Genomic DNA, 17,241 nt, shown 5'->3' with positions numbered 1-17,241 from the left:
CTAGTTCAGTTCTAGTTCAGTTCTAGTTCAGTTCTAGTTCAGTTTCTAGTTCAGTCTAGTCAGTTCTAGTTCAGTTCTAGTTCAGTTCTAGTTCAGTTCTAGTTCAGTTCTAGTTCAGTTCTAGTTCAGTTCTAGTTCGTTCTAGTTCAGTTCTAGTTCAGTTCTAGTTCAGTTCTAGTTCAGTTCTAGTTCAGTTCTAGTTCAGTTCTAGTTCAGTTCTAGTTCAGTTCTAGTTCAGTTCTAGTTCAGTTCTAGTTCAGTTCTAGTTCAGTTCTAGTTCAGTTCTAGTTCAGTTCTAGTTCAGTTCTAGTTCAGTTCTAGTTCAGTTCTAGTTCAGTTCTAGTTCAGTTCTAGTTCAGTTCTAGTTCAGTTCTAGTTCAGTTCTAGTTCAGTTCTAGTTCAGTTCTAGTTCAGTTCTAGTTCAGTTCTAGTTCAGTTCTAGTTCAGTTCTAGTTCAGTTCTAGTTCAGTTCTAGTTCAGTTCTAGTTCAGTTCTAGTTCAGTTCTAGTTCAGTTCTAGTTCAGTTCTAGTTCAGTTCTAGTTCAGTTCTAGTTCAGTTCTAGTTCAGTTCTAGTTCAGTTCTAGTTCAGTTCTAGTTCAGTTCTAGTTCAGTTCTAGTTCAGTTCTAGTTCAGTTCTAGTTCAGTTCTAGTTCAGTTCTAGTTCAGTTCTAGTTCAGTTCTAGTTCAGTTCTAGTTCAGTTCTAGTTCAGTTTCTAGTTCAGTTCTAGTTCAGTTCTAGTTCAGTTCTAGTTCAGTTCTAGTTCAGTTCTAGTTCAGTTCTAGTTCAGTTCTAGTTCAGTTCTAGTTCAGTTCTAGTTCAGTTCTAGTTCAGTTCTAGTTCAGTTCTAGTTCAGTTCTAGTTCAGTTCTAGTTCAGTTCTAGTTCAGTTCTAGTTCAGTTCTAGTTCAGTTCTAGTTCAGTTCTAGTTCAGTTCTAGTTCAGTTCTAGTTCAGTTCTAGTTCAGTTCTAGTTCAGTTCTAGTTCAGTTCTAGTTCAGTTCTAGTTCAGTTCTAGTTCAGTTCTAGTTCAGTTTCTAGTTCAGTTCTAGTTCAGTTCTAGTTCAGTTCTAGTTCAGTTCTAGTTCAGTTCTAGTTCAGTTCTAGTTCAGTTCTAGTTCAGTTCTAGTTCTAGTTCAGTTCTAGTTCAGTTCTAGTTCAGTTCTAGTTCAGTTCTAGTTCAGTTCTAGTTCAGTTCTAGTTCAGTTCTAGTTCAGTTCTAGTTCAGTTCTAGTTCAGTTCTAGTTCAGTTCTAGTTCAGTTCTAGTTCAGTTCTAGTTCAGTTCTAGTTCAGTTCTAGTTCAGTTCTAGTTCAGTTCTAGTTCAGTTCTAGTTCAGTTCTAGTTCAGTTCTAGTTCAGTTCTAGTTCAGTTCTAGTTCAGTTCTAGTTCAGTTCTAGTTCAGTTCTAGTTCAGTTCTAGTTCAGTTCTAGTTCAGTTCTAGTTCAGTTCTAGTTCAGTTCTAGTTCAGTTCTAGTTCAGTTCTAGTTCAGTTCTAGTTCAGTTCTAGTTCAGTTCTAGTTCAGTTCTAGTTCAGTTCTAGTTCAGTTCTAGTTCAGTTCTAGTTCAGTTCTAGTTCAGTTCTAGTTCAGTTCTAGTTCAGTTCTAGTTCAGTTCTAGTTCAGTTCTAGTTCAGTTCTAGTTCAGTTCTAGTTCAGTTCTAGTTCGGTACAAGAACATTTTGGGAAAAATTCTCCTTTTAAGATAAAGTTTTTGGATAAATTTTAATTTTAATGAAAAATATTGGAAAAAAAAATTTTATTAGGAAATTTTCATAATTATCTCTTATATCGAAAATTTTCAGAAAAACTTCTTTTTTAATAGAAAATTATTCGAAAAATTAAATTTTTTATAGATTTAATGATTTAATCTTTCAAAGGCAAGAAATTCTTTGATTAATAAGTATTACTCCTTCATAAAGAAATTCATGAATTAATGATATTTCTTACATAATCATTGGAATTCTTCAAATATCTTAAGTTATTTTTAACAATATGCGTATATATTACGGAAAATTTATATCTACTGTGGGCTTAATTTTTAGAATGTAGAAACAACAATTAAAATATTATAAATATTGCTTCACGTTTGTTTTTCTTGAGTTGCCATAACTACTTTAGCAAATTGTTGCCACTTAACCAAAAAGGAAATAATAAACTTAGACAGTTAAAACTACAACAACGTTTGGTTCTTAAGTCTTTCGTTTTTGTAGCATAAACAAGCTTTATTTTGATTTTTTTACGTTTTAAATTAAAAAAGGAACTATTAAGTAATCTAATAACCATTTTAAATAAATTCTTAAACTAAATAATTCATTTCCGAAAATAATTTTATTGGAATTCAGTTTTCCATAAAAAATAAACATAAACATATTTTCAATGATACGTACTTTTGCCTAGACTTTGACGACCTTTATTTTTAATTTTCAATAACAATATTAGCAACAATAATAACAGCAAAAAATCAAATTCTTATATTAATACTTATAAATATTTATAGAAACACACAGAAAACTTGAAATGAAATCTAATATTTATGGAAAAAAACATGTTCATGTAATTCAGTTAAAGTTTTTCTTCTATTTCATTCACGAGTATAATTCAAACATGATCTCACTTTTGATTCATTAAAAAAAAAAAAAAATGTAGACCACAAGAAATACTAAATGCAACTTTTATAGAAACAACAGAAGAAAAAAAACCTACATAAACTGCAAAACAAATTATGGCAACAAAAATATATTAAATTCTGAGTTAAAAAAAAAACAATTCAGCCACAAAACACCTTGTAAACTGCAGTCTGAAATAACAAAAAAATCTAACATAAAATAAGTTGTAGTAATACATAAACTAAATTGTGTTAAGGGTGAGGGGTGCATACATAAACTTAAAAATTAGTTGTTTTTACAACAATACAAATATTTTAATCATGAGAAAAATCTCTATAGAAGCCAGCAGAGCCAGGCCCACTATAGATGTGTTTTGTTTCTTTTTCTGCGTTTTTGAGAATATCAGTTCAAAATTTTCCAGAAAAATCCTTTTTATATCTTTTCAAATATTCTTCATTTAATAGACAATTTTCGAAAAAATATAATTTTTTTTGAGCATTGCTACTCCTCATGGAAATTGTTTTGAAAAATTCTTTTGTTAAAGAAAAAATTTAGAAAAATTCTCTTTCTATAGAAAATTTTCCGAAAAATTTAGTTTCTTATAAAAATTTTTAATAAAATTCTCTAACAGACGTTTTTGAAAAATTCTCTTTTTCATATAGAATTTTTTTTGGAAATTTTCATTCGAAAAATTCTCTTTGTTTATAGAAAATTTTCGCAAAATTATCTTTTTTTATAGAAAATTTTCGCAAAATTATAATTTTTTATAGAAAAATTTCGCAAAATTATCTTTTTTATAGAAAATTTTCGCTAAATTATCTTTTTTTATAGAAAATTTTCGGAAAATTATCTTTTTTTATAGGAAATTTTCGGAAAATTATCTTTTTTTATAGAAAATTTTCGGAAAATTCTCTGTTTTAATAAATTTTTCAGAAAATTCTCTGTCTTAATAGAAAATTTTCAAAAAATTTTCGGAAAATCCTTTTTTTCATAGAAAGTTTTGTCTTTTTTTATAGAAAATTTTCGAAAACTGTTCTTTTTATAGAAAATATACGGAAAATTGTCTTTTTTATAGAAATTTTTCGGAAAATGTTCGTTTTTTATAAAAATTTTTCGGAAAATGTTCGTTTTTTATAGAAAATTTTCGGAAAATTCTCTTTCTTATAGAAAATTTTCGGAAAATTCTCTTTCTTATAGAAAATTTTCGGAAAATTCTCTTTCTTATAGAAAATTTTCGGAAAATTCTCTTTCTTATAGAAAATTTTCGGAAAATTCTCTTTCTTATAGAAAATTTTCGGAAAATTCTCTTTCTTATAGAAAATTTTCGGAAAATTCTCTTTCTTATAGAAAATTTTCGGAAAATTCTCTTTCTTATAGAAAATTTTCGGAAAATTCTCTTTCTTATAGAAAATTTTCGGACAATTCTCTTTTTTTACAGAAAATTTTCAGAAAATTCTCTTTTTTTACAGAAAATTTTCAGAAAATTCTCTTTTTTTATAGAAAATTTTCGGAAAATACTCTTTTTTTTATAGAAAATTTTCGGAAAATTCTCTTTTTATAGAAAATTTTCGAAAAATTCTCTTTTTTTATAGAAAATTTTCGAAAAATTCTCTTTTTTTATAGAAAATTTTCGGAAAATTCTCTTTTTTTATAGAAAATTTTCGGAAAATTCTCTTTTTTTATAGAAAATTTTCGGAAAATTGTCTTTTTTTATAGAAAACTTTCGGAAAATTGTTTTTTTTTTATAGAAAATTTTCGGAAAATTGTTTTTTTTTTATAGAACAATTTCGAAAATTGTCTCTTTTCATAGAAAATTTTCGGAAAATTGTTTTTTTCATAGAAAATTTTCGGAAAACTATCTTATTTATAAAAAATTTCAGGAAAACTATCTTATTTATAGAAAATTTCCGGAAAATTGTCTTATTTATAGAAAATTTCCGGAAAATTATCTTTTTTATAGAAAATCTCTTTTTTATAAAAAAATTTTATGAAAATTCTCTTTTTTTAAGAAAATTTTTTGGAAAATTCTCTTTTTTTATAGAAAATTTTCTTTTTTTATAGAAAATTTTCGGAAAGTTTTCTTTTTTTTTATAGAAAATTTTCGGAAAGTTTTCTTTTTTTTTATAGAAAATTTTCGGAAAGTTTTCTTTTTTTTATAGAAAATTTTCGATAAATTGTTTTTTAATAGAAACATTTAGGAAAGATTTCTTTTTTAGAAGAAAAATTTCGGAAAATTTTCTTCTTAATAGAAAATTTTCGGAAAATTTCCTTTTCCATATAGAAAATTTTCGGAAAATTCTCTTTTCTTTAAAAAATTTTCCGAAAATTCACTTTTCTGATAGAAAATTTTGGAAAAATTCCCTTTTTTATGAAAAAATATTGGAAAATCCTCCTTTTTTATAGAGAATTTTAGGAAAATTATTTTCTATTAAGAAAAATTTCGGAAAAATCTCTCTGTAGATCTCTCTTGTTAGACTTTCTTTTCTATAGACAATTTTCTTTTTTTATAGAAATTTTCCTTAAGATTTTCTCTTTCTCATAGAGGTTTTTAAAAAAATGCATAGAAAGTTTTAAAAAAATTATATTTTTTATAGATAATATTCGAAGAATTCTTTTTTATTTAGAAAATATTCGAAAATTTCTCCCTCTTTATAGAAAATTTCACAAATATTTTCCTTCTTATAGAATATTCTCTTTCTTATAGAAAATTTCTGATTATTTAGAGACAAATTTTCTTATTAATATAATGTTTCCGAAATTTTTACTTTTAATAGAAAATTTTCGAAAATATTTCCTTATTATAGATAATTTCCAAACAAATCCTTTTTTATAAAAAAAAAATAAAAATAATTTTTATTGAAATTTTCTTGAAATGGTCTTTTTTATAGAAAATTTTAGAAAAAGGTCTCTGTTTATAGAAATTTTTATACAAATTCTTGAAATTTATGAAAAATATTGAAAAAATTTCCAAAATTTATAATTTTAAATTTTACTCCTTGTACTTCAAACGTAAATTGTAAACCTGCAGCTTACCCTACCGCCTTAATCTTCATTCACTTGAAGAGCTGTAATATTTCTGCAGCCAACATCGTCAAGCAAGACAGACAGATAGCTGCATTTAGTTTAAGTATAAATAATTATTTCATTTAAAGTTTAGTTTGTTTTTTTTTCTTCCATGACTCATGACTGTCTCTCTCTCTCTTTTTTTAAAATAGCAACTTCTTGCAGTTTGTGCAAATGGCATTGTACTAGTATTTTGTAGCAAATAATTTCTAGATTTTTACTAAAGCTCTAAGTTAATAGCAATTTAATGTGGAATTGTAGAGTAGTCGGTTGCTGTTATAGCTGCTGCTAGAGCTGACAAAGTAGCATTACTCATGAGTAAAGACAAACTGTACAATTGTCAAGTCGAAAAAAAATATATTTTCCCACAGTCTGTCCAGTTAGTTTAAGTTGAAGCAAAACAGCAAGTGTTTGCTAATATTATATTTTGTTTTTGTAAAATTTGTGTTCGTGTTATAAATCAATACTGCATGTTTAAGAAATAATGGTAATAAAAGAGCCTCAGGAAATTCCAATAGTAAAAATGTATACAAATTATTGTAATTTAACTTAAGAAAAACGTAACAAATATTAAAAAATTGTATATTGTTTAAAAATTTTGTTTAAAATCTATAGGATTTTTTTCTATTATCAACCATTTTTCCTACAAAATTGTTAAATAATTTTTCTTATAAATTAATGATAAAAAAGTAGTAGAAAAACTACATTTATAAAACAAAATTTATTCTATAAATAAGAGTTTTACACTTTCAGTAAAATATTTAACCAATTTTGTTTTTATATGTTCATATTTAGCCAAATTTGTAAAAAGTAGTAGAAATACTACCTTTTTTAGAACCGAGATTACTGTTTAAAATAAATTTAATGAAGTTTTTAAAACTTTTAATAAGGGTTTTAGACAATGTAGCCTATAAATTTTCATATTTAGCAACATTTCTAAAAAAGTAGTAGAAATACTACCTTTTATAAAACAGGTAATTGTTGTATAAAATCCAATTAAGTACGATTTAGAAACGATTAATAAGGTTTTTGATTGAAAATTTTTATTTTGAGCAACATTTTAAAAAAGTAGTAGAAATACTATCTTTTATAAAACTGTATAAAATCTATTTAAGTACGATTTAGAAACGTTTAATAAGGTTTTTAACCATTTTCGGTTGAAAATTTTTATTTTAAGCAACATTTTAGAAAAAAGTAGTAGAAATACTACCTTTTATAAAACATATAATTGGTTCATAAAATCCATTTAAGTACGATTTAGAAACGTTTAATAAGGTTTTTAACCAATTTTGGTTTAAAATTCTTATTTTAAGCAACGTTTTAGAAAAAAGTAGTAGAAATACTACTTTTTATAAAACAGATAATTGTTATATAAAATATATTTAAGTACGATTTAGAAACGTTTAATAAGGTTTTTAACCATTTTTGGTTAACATTTTTTATTTTAAGCAACATTTTAGAAAAAAAGTAGTAGAAATACTAACTTTTATAAAACATATAATAGTTGCATAAAACCCATTTAATTACGATTTAGAAACGATTAATAAGGTTTTTAACAATTTTTGGTTTAACATTTTTATTTTGAGCAACATTTAAAAAAAGTAGTAGAAAAAATAACATTTTTAAAACAGGGAATTTATAAAACTGTATAAAATCCATTTAAGTACGATTTAGAAACGTTTAATAAGGATTTTAACCATTTGTGGTTTAAAATTTTTATTTTAAGCAACATTTTAGAAAAAAAGTAGTAAAAATATTACCTTTTATAAAACATATAATTGTTGCATAAAATCCATTTAATTACGATTTAGAAACAATTAATAAGGTTTTTAACCATTTTTGGTTTAACATTTTTATTTTGAGCAACATTTAAAAAAAGTAGTAGAAATAGTACCTTTTTTAAAACAGAGAATTGCTCTATAAATTACATGTAGATATGATTTTTAAACAATTTATAAGGTTTTTAACCATTTTTGGTTATAAATTTATAAAATTTATAGCATTTAAAAAAAGTAGTAGAAATACTACCATTTTTAAAACAGAGAATTGCTCTTCAAAATGCATGTAGAAACGATTTTTTTACAATTAATAACCGTTTTTGTTTCTAAATTTCTACAATTAGCAGCATTAAAAAAAGTAGTAGAAATACTACCATTTTTAAAACAGAGAATTGTTCTATGAAATCCATTTAAATACGACTTTTAAATGATTTATAAGGGTTTTAACTATTTTTACTTATAAATGTTTAAATTTAGCAACATTTTTAAAATAGTACTAAAAATACTACCATTTTTAAAAGCAGAGAATTGTTCTATTAAATCCCTTTAAATACGATTTTTAAACGATTAATAAGGTTTTTAACAATTTTTCCTTAAAAAAAATTTTAAAATTTCATCTTTTTTTAAAATAGTAGTAAAAATACTACCTTTTCTAAAAAGCTGAGAATTTTTCTATAAAATCCATTTAATATAATTTTCATATAATTAATAAGGTTTTTAACTAACTTTACTTATAGAATTCCATATTAGGCACCATTTTTAAAAAGAAGTACTAAAAATATTACCTTTTTTCAAAATATTTTTTCCGTCTGTCTGACAGAAAAAATGGGCGGATATATGAGTAGACGGACAGACAGACAGACAGACAGACAGACAGACAGACAGACAGACAGACAAACAAACAAACAAACAGACAGACAAACAGACAGACAAACAAACAGACAAATAGGCACACAGACAGATACACAGAGAGACCAACAGACATACAAACAGACAGACAAACAGGCAGACAGACAGACAGACAAACAGACAGACAGACAGACAGACAGACAAACAGACAGACAGACAGACAGACAGACAGACAGACAGACAGACAAACAGACAAATAGACAGACAAACAGACAGGCAAACAGACAGGCAGAAAGGTAGATATATAGACTGCGTTTTTTGTAAGAAACATAAACGGTTAGGAAAATTATTTTCTAGAAATTACTAACGCAATGACAAACCTACATATATATACCCTTCTCACAAAGGTGTAGGGTATAAATTTTATTTAAATTATATATCTATTGGCCAATATACTTGTTCAAAGCATAAATATCATTATAATTTAAAATTTCTTGCCTTTTAAATCTTCATGATTTACATAAATAAAATGAAACCCTATTAGCTACTCACAATATGGGTCACATTTTTCCCCAGTCATTATCAATTGACTATAATTTTCTTACAGGTTTAAGCAATATATCTCAACAATTTACTTTTTTTCACTTCATTTAATATTGACTCATTCATATTTGTATTAAGATTACAAAATTTTGTTACCATTTTTCTTTTTCAACAATCTACATATGGGAATATGAAATTTTTTTTTCGTTTATAAGTAATGTACATAATTTTCTTTTCAAATTTTACTTTATGCAAAAATATGTGTACATATGTATTTACAAAGTCCATTGATTTTTGTTTTCTTTGCTTTAATGTCTACTACTGCCAGATTCCATAGTTTATGCCAGTTGAGGCAATTGTAAATTTGCAAATTTTTGTTGTTGTGCACTGCAAGTGCAAATTTATGACTAAAGATAATTTCTTTTTTTTTTTTGTTTCACCATTTTAAACTGGCTGTTTAATGTGGTTGTTTTAGGCAGAGTTTTATGTGTAAACATGTTTGTGCATGCGGTTTTACAAAATCCCTTGTAACATGTCTGAAAACAAGTCATTGTTTGATACACACTTTTATTGTAAATTACTACTACTATATGTAGTTTGATTATATTTGTATTTGCAAATTATGGTAATAGGAATTCAACTAGTTGCAGTTGTTGTTAGTTTTAAACAAAATCATTTTATTTATATGCAGTTTTTGATTAAGTAAATCATGTTAAAGGAGCTTATATTACGTTCAATGAACTTTTAGGGGTGGCGGGGAGGAAAATTCGTAGAAAATGGAATGAATTAATAAGATATTATTGTAAAAGAAGTAAAAAATTTAAATTTGAATTATTAGCATTAAAACTGGCTGCAAATTGGTTTAAGTTGATAAACTGTATGCTGACAGTCATGGTAACCTAAAAACTATTAATAGTGTTTATACGACATCAGACTTGATCCTTTAATTCCATGCATTTCTTAACGAAATAGCCAAACATTCCACAGTAAGAGAGTGCTATGTTCCGGTTCATCAACATATATCTTTGCAGATTTTCTTGAAATCTGGAACTTCACTAGCAAACGAAGAGATCTGCAGTTTTATCGACATACTCCAGCTGTGAACGCTCGATTCGTGACAAAGCCCAAGAGCATACACAATAATTTCAGATTCTCTTTTGAAATCTGAAGCTTCACTAACAAGAGGTGAGACTGACAGGTTTGTCGGTATACTAAAATACAGCTACAAACACTCGATTCTTGACAGACCTAATAGTCAATCGAGGTTACCTGTAGTATAGTAAAGATCATATGGTCTCGATTCATGACAAACCTAGTAGTTAATCGATGTTACCTGTAGTATAGTAAAGATCATGTGGCCGATATATGACAAACTTTCTTAGATCATCCGAGAGTAGGTACAGCTATAGAACACAATTGGAGTGGTTGCTGACCTTTCGCCTTATGGGATTTATGCCAGAAGATTGCGATTTCTGCAGAAGCTGTCAATGCGAGGAGAATGATAAGATTGTCGCCCACTTTCTGTGCCATAGCGGAACATAGTTATAACAATACTAAACCAATCTGAGGTGAACAGAAGAACTGCTCTCCATCTGCAAATGCTCGATTTGTGATAATGGAATCTGAAACTTCTCTAGCAAGAGCTAAGGCCGAGAGCTTTGTCGGGATACTGCTTTCCAGCTGCAAATAATCGATTCGTAATAGCGTCAACAAGCATACACAAAGATCATATATATCGCCCGATATATAACCCATAGCGATCCCAAGCCTAGTTAAATTTTCCGATACAACAACTACGGAACATAATTGCACTGGTTGCTGGCCTTTTGGACCCATTTCCAAAAGATTGAATCTTCTAAGAAACGAATGCTGCAGAAGCTGTCATGACATAGATGAAGAAAAGGTTTTTTAATGTCAATGTTCGGCTATAGCGGACTTAACTAATTGGTCGGAATTGAACATACGAAAGACGTATACAGAGGAAAAAAGAAATGTGCACGCCTGGTACCAAATTGACATCAAAGATTTTATAATTTTTCAATAACATTCGTTGTCAAAGTATATACATACGTACGACAATACTATGTAATGTTGACAACGTTGCGTTGCAACAATTCGTCGTCGAAATCTAAATTTTATACACATCCATTGTCTAAATGTTAACAAACGTTGTAAGCTCATTATTAACAACGGATTGTTTGTCAATAGTGAGCTAACCACATTTGTTAACATTTAGACAACGGTTGTGTATAAAATTTAGATTTCCGCAACGAATTGTTGTAATGTTGTCAACATTACATAGTGTTGTCGTACGAATGTATATACTTTGGCAACGGATGTTATTGAAAAATTACAAACAGTTTGGTGTCAATTTGGTACCAGGCGTGTATATTATTTTTTCCCTCTGTGTATACTAACATGCTGATCCTTTATCTTTGCATGATATTAATTTTAGTGTTTATAAACCGGTTAACCGGTTAACCGAAAAACCGGTTTTTATTGCATATTTCGGTTTTTCGCAAACCGGTTTTTTAAAACATTGGTTTTCGGTTAACCGGGTTATCCGGTTTTTAAGTCTCGGTTAACCGGTTTCAAAAAAATCTAATTTTTAGTACAAAATTTTATGTTTTCTTTGATATTTTATTGTGATTTTTAAAAATTTTGGATAGATAATTTTAAACATTATTTTCCGTTTGTGCATATGAAAACAGACCTAAGATTGTTAAACAAATATTATCTATATACTTACTTGTTTACTGCGTGAGTATAGTAAAAATCGAGAAGTTTCTCAAACGTTCTCAAAACGGACTTTATTTATCGAAACATAAGGATTGTTGTTGCCGTCCGAGAACTTATGCTGCTGGGGTTTTTCACAAACTGTAATGGCGCTTAGGTTGATTGACAGGAAGTCAGAATGACACCTGTCAATATTCCTAAGCGTCATTCACAGTAATTTGAACAACCACAGGCGTAGTGAGTGGAGGGAGGTCACTGTCTATGTCGAGACAATCGTCGCGAACCTGAACACTGTTTATAGTTCTGGGCATAATTTTTGCTATTGATATATATGGTCAATTTATCCCTCGTATGGCAACTTCCATATACCTAACGAATCAATAATATCTTCAGATCTATATAAGTTTGTTTTCTTATGATATATTAATGTACATATCTATACTAAAAAATGCAAATATCTTATTAAGTAATTTATAATATTTCGCAAAATGACATTTTTCAACTATATATTATAATATTTTAAAGATTTCCAAACATTTCGGTTAACCGGTTTAACCGGTTTTTTATACTCGGTTAACCGACAAACCGGTTTTTTAGAAATGGTTAATTTTCGGTTAACCGAAAAACCGGTTTTTCCAAAAGTCGGTTTTTTATAAACACTAATTAATTTTCGACCGCATAATGTATATATCTTCAGGATCCTTATAGATAAAGGAGTTCATTAAGCCATGTCCGGCTGTCTATATACCCATTTGTATATCCGTCTGTCCGTATATCCGTCTGTCTATATATCCATCTGTTTGTATGTCCGTCTGTCTGTTTGCCCGTCTATCTGCATGTTTATTAAAATCAATTTTCTGAAGAATCCAGATATCTTCGGCATTCAACTCTTAAATAATTCTATCAGATAATTTCGAGAAATTTTCTATTTAAAATTTTGAAAATCGGTCCATAAATATATTCGAAACAGATTCCGAAACAACCGATGAAAATATTTTCAAAAATTAAATTTTTCATAACATAACAAAACAGAAACCACATTAATCTTCATTGTTATATGTTGTTGTTATATTTTGTTTTTGTATATCAGAAGTTAACGGTAGAAAATAACAACAACAACATAAATCATATGTTTTTGTTGTTTTGTTTTTCTGGCATATAAGATATGTTACAGTGAATAAAAAAAGTCAAGGATGGAAAGAATTTATGAATGAAATTCAGCTTGTTTTGAAAAATTATTTATTTAAAAACTAAAATATTTAAAAAAATTTTAAATTTTGAAATAACTTTTAAAGTGTTTAAAAAAATTTAAGACATTTTAAAAAATATTAAACAATTTTTTTTTAATCATTTCGATTAGAGTTAGCGAAGCACCCCGGGTACCCAAGTATTTTATATTTTAGTACATCGCCATAGCTTGGCTCCTTACAAAACGTTTCTTAACCAACAGAGGAGTTTGGCTAATGTTATCCTTTTTAATTATATATTTTTTTTAAAGTTTGTGTCTTAAATCTTTTGTTTCTATTACGCAGCTTAACTAATTTTTTCATTTAAAAAAGAATTTCTCAAACATTAAACATAAATTTTGTTATTAAAATCACTCACTAAGTTTGTCTGCTAAGTCTTTTGTTTTCAGTTTTTATTTAAAACAAATTTATTTTAAATAATTCCTTTACTTTTACCAAATTTTCATAAAAACTTATAAATAAACATAAAAATTTCTTTTATGTTTTTTTTTCCAAAACACAGACTTTTGGCTTATTAAACACATTAAATGCCAAAAAAACACAAAAAATCTCTTTACTTACAATTATTATAAAACACAATAAGATCTTAGAAACTTCAAAAATAACAAAAATAATTAATTTTAGTTTCAAGCTCTAATGAACACTGACCAACCACTAACATCAACAAACGTTTACAAACTACACACAATAAATAAATAAAAATTTTGAAAAGAAATATTATTTAAACAAAATAAATAAACTACAGAAGAGAGATAGATAAAAGTTGTCAATCAAAAAAAAAAGTTTGACCATGAAAGTATAAATATGCACAAATTAAAAAGAAATTCATTTGTTTATTATTATAAATGACAATTACACAAGCAAACAAAAAAAAAAACGAAATAAGTAAAACTAACTAAATCTATAGTTTATAAACACAAAAGCACGTACCATAGTGCAAGTGAAAAAACAATTTTGTTATAGAAATTAAAACAAAATATAAAAAAAACAACAATAACTAAGTTAAGCTAAACTTAAAAAGGAGACGCTATAAAATACTAAAAATAGTGGGTGCGTGTTGAAAAGCAATTTCACTTTCATTTTTAAAATCAAATCAAAATAATGAAAAAACCACATACCAAATGAAACGAACTGAAATGTTAAGGTAGGTAAATGCTAATTAACATAAATTATAAAATACACCCATATGTACATATATATGTAGTATGTATGTATGTGCTTGTAGAAAACATAAATATTTAATGAAATTAATTTAAAATTTTAATCAGGAAAAATTAGTCAATTTATTTTCGTTTAATTATGATTTTCTATTCATAATTGTCAAAAGATGTAAGTATAAATATGGAAAATTAAATTTTTAAATAGAAATATTTTGTTTATGTATTAAACAAGGCAACATTAACATATACATATATACATATTTCATAATTTGACTAGCCTAGACTATAGACTGGACTATGGATTAGATTATAGACTATATTATAGACTATACTATATATACTATGGATTAGATTATGGACTATACTACTACTAGACCACAGACTAGACCATAGACTTGAACGTAGAATAGACTATAGACTAGACTATAGACTAGACTATAGACTAGACTATAGACTAGACTATAGACTAGACTATAGACTAGACTATAGACTAGACTATAGACTAGACTATAGACTAGACTATAGACTAGACTATAGACTAGACTATAGACTAGACTATAGACTAGACTATAGACTAGACTATAGACTAGACTATAGACTAGACTATAGACTAGACTATAGACTAGACTATAGACTAGACTATAGACTAGACTATAGACTAGACTATAGACTAGACTATAGACTAGACTAGATAGACTAGACTATAGACTAGATAGACTAGACTATAGACTAGACTAGACTAGACTATAGACTAGACTAGACTAGACTATAGACTAGACTATAGACTAGACTATAGACTAGACTATAGACTAGACTATAGACTAGACTATAGACTAGGACTATAGACTAGACTATAGACTAGACTATAGACTAGACTATAGACTAGACTATAGACTAGACTATAGACTAGACTATAGACTAGACTATAGACTAGACTATAGATAGCTATAGAAGACTATAGACTAGACTATAGACTAGACTATAGACTAGACTATAGACTAGACTATAGACTAGACTATAGACTAGACTATAGACTAGACTATAGACTAGACTATAGACTAGACTATAGACTAGACTATAGACTAGACTATAGACTAGACTATAGACTAGACTATAGACTAGACTATAGACTAGGACTATAGACTAGACTATAGACTAGACTATAGACTAGACTATAGACTAGACTATAGACTAGACTATAGACTAGACTATAGACTAGACTATAGACTAGACTATAGACTAGACTATAGACTAGACTATAGACTAGACTATAGACTAGACTATAGACTAGACTATAGGCTAGACTATAGACTAGACTATAGACTAGACTATAGACTAGACTATAGACTAGACTATAGACTAGACTATAGACTAGACTATAGACTAGACTATAGACTAGACTATAGACTAGACTATAGACTAGACTATAGACTAGACTATAGACTAGACTATAGACTAGACTATAGACTAGACTATAGACTAGACTATAGACTAGACTATAGACTAGACTATAGACTAGACTAGACTAGACTATAGACTAGACTATAGACTAGACTATAGACTAGACTATAGACTAGACTATAGACTAGACTATAGACTAGACTATAGACTAGACTATAGACTAGACTATAGACTAGACTATAGACTAGACTATAGACTAGACTATAGACTAGACTATAGACTAGACTATAGACTAGATTATAGACTAGACTATAGACTAGATTATAGACTAGACTATAGACTAAACTATACTATAGACTATATATAAAAAATATTCGAACTTTTGAAAGCTGTCTTAAAACTATTTTAGTAACATGTGATTTTGTTTACTGCATTTTTTTTTTTATTAAAAATTTTCAACAATTCATTAAAAATTCAATTTATTTTATTTATTTTTCTTTTTTATGTGTCTTTTTTTTTGGAATTTCTTCTAAACCTGTTGGATTACATTGTTTAAACACAAACTATTTTTTTTTTTTCTTTTAGGCCTTTGAAGTGTTTGAATGACAATTCGTATGGTGGCTGTATGGCTCTGTCTGGGTTATTAATGATCTTCGTGCTCATCATCTTTATAATGATCATATAAAAATTCATGATCTTAATAATGTTCATGATCATTATAAATATGTTGCATCTTGTTTTTTTAGTTTAATGGGTTTGTTGATACAGTGACATTGTTTATGGCGTTTTTATGGTTTTTTGTTTATTTTCGTAAGAAAACAAGATAGAAAACTTTCGCTTTTTTCTTTTTTTTTTAATAAAACGTATAAAATTTTAAGAATAAATATGAAATGTGTGGTTTTAATAAAGGTATTTTTGTTGTTATTATTTAAGCTTTAAGAGGGATTAACGAAATTTTTTTAGTTAAAAATTAACAAAAACTTAAGTTTTGTTTATTAATTTTTTAGTTTTCCCTGGAGGGAAATTGATTAGATTTCGTGTTATTTATATTTTAATTAACTGGATTTATTTAAATATTTAAATTTGTTATGTGGAATTTATAATAAATATTTTACTTCAAAGGCGGTTTTAAGAGAACTGAAAAGTTTGTTTACGTTTAAGAAGTAAAAGTTTTATATTCGGCTGTAGCGAATCTTAAATACCCTTCTCCATAAAATATAATAAAAAATAAATTTATTTTATATATTTTATTTATAATAAATTTTATTAAAAAAATTATATTTTTTTATATTTTAACTTTTATTTAGTTTTATTTCAAAATACAACAACATATTACAATGAAGTTGCATGTTGTTGTTTTCGTTGAGAGTAGCTATGTTCAGAATTTTGTTCATATCTCCCTTATTTATGAACCGATTTTACTGATTTTAAATAGAAAACTATCCGGAATCATGTGTGATAGTATTATTGGAAATTTGGATACCGAAGAAGTCTGGGGTCTTTTGAAAATTAATTGCAACAGACAGATAGATAGACGAATATTACTAAATCTACTCCGCTATCTATAAGGATCCAAAATATATACATACTTTATAGTATCGACAAATTATATAGAGGAAAGTAAAGCGAAAAGCAAATTTCCCCGGGAGTTATCTTGATTATTGTAATCCGGGGGGAAAGAGGTGCTACAGGTATCTGTAGTCTATCGGTGCTATAAACTAGAGGAGTAATTTGACTCTCGATCTGATCAGAGAACCTAATCTATATGTTACTAGGTAGGAGGGCAAATATTTGGACTTTGCATTGTGCAGGTTATGGGTGAGGTGGTTTATCCGGTTAAACGAGAGACTCGTTAAGAGA

The 17,241-nt window shown here is 27.3% G+C and overlaps 1 protein-coding gene across 1 annotated transcript in view; it reads right to left on the bottom strand.

Moving 5' to 3' along the window:
* Positions 1 to 13,499, bottom strand: part of LOC119609964 (mucin-5AC) — a 39,684-nt gene extending 26,185 nt beyond the window's left edge. Inside the window, exon 1 of the mRNA XM_037965022.1 lies at positions 13,382 to 13,499. The gene's annotated coding sequence lies outside the window, so the exon portion shown is untranslated. The remainder of the gene's footprint in view (positions 1 to 13,381) is intronic.
* Positions 13,500 to 17,241: the final 3,742 nt, after the last annotated feature.

Source organism: Lucilia sericata, unplaced genomic scaffold (assembly GCF_015586225.1).
Source record: "Lucilia sericata isolate MDLA Ls3-8-SP2 unplaced genomic scaffold, ASM1558622v1 Contig001095F_arrow, whole genome shotgun sequence".
Classification (NCBI taxonomy): Eukaryota; Metazoa; Arthropoda; class Insecta; order Diptera; family Calliphoridae; genus Lucilia; species Lucilia sericata.
This window is presented reverse-complemented; position numbering and strand designations above follow the sequence as displayed.